Consider the following 800-nt stretch of genomic DNA (forward strand, 5'->3'; position numbering starts at 1 on the left):
AAAGGCGCACAAATGATCCCTAAACGATATAAAATAACACCTTCGCAAGGCTCATATAAAAGGTGTTCAAATAATGTGAAAATACAGTTATGTTTTGAACACCATTGGCATAAATATAAGGTGTAAATAAGGGCGGGAAAAACCTCATCCTCGGAAAGGTGCGCAATTAATATAAAATAACACCTTCACAGGCCCATAAAAAGATGTTGAAATAATGTGAAAATGGAGTTATCTTTTAAACACCTTTCGCTTAAATAGAAGGTGTAAGAAAGGACTGAAGAAACCTCATCCTCGAAAAGGTGCGAAATTGATGTAAAATAACACCTTCGCAAGACCCATATAAAAGATGGTGAAATAACGTGAAAAAGGAGTTATGCACTCTAAATTAAGGTACCTGAAAAGTGTTGTAGTGGTGTAAAATTTATTCTGCAGTATTTGTACACCTTGACAATGTGTTGAAATGGTATGAAAATAGTGCGATATTTTATTAACACCATTAGCGAAAATGAATGGTGCCAAAAAGGGTTCATAAAACATCATTCAATAAAAGTTGCTCAAATTATACCTAAATGGATTAAAATAACACCTTCGATTATACCATTAAATGGTGTTAAAATAATACGAAAATGGAGCTAATTTAAAAAAACTTACACCACTGCAAACCCCCTATTTTCCCCATTTTAAGTCCTTAATTACCCCATTCAAAGCCCCCATTTACACCATTGCAAACCCCTATTCACCTCATTTCAAGTCCTTATTTACCCCATTTCAAGTATATATTTACCCCATTTCAAGCCCTA

The sequence above is a fragment of the Phalangium opilio genome, unplaced genomic scaffold, assembly GCF_054372755.1.
Source record: "Phalangium opilio isolate 3A_F unplaced genomic scaffold, DU_Popi_V2 ptg000505l_1, whole genome shotgun sequence".
NCBI lineage: Eukaryota > Metazoa > Arthropoda > Arachnida > Opiliones > Phalangiidae > Phalangium > Phalangium opilio.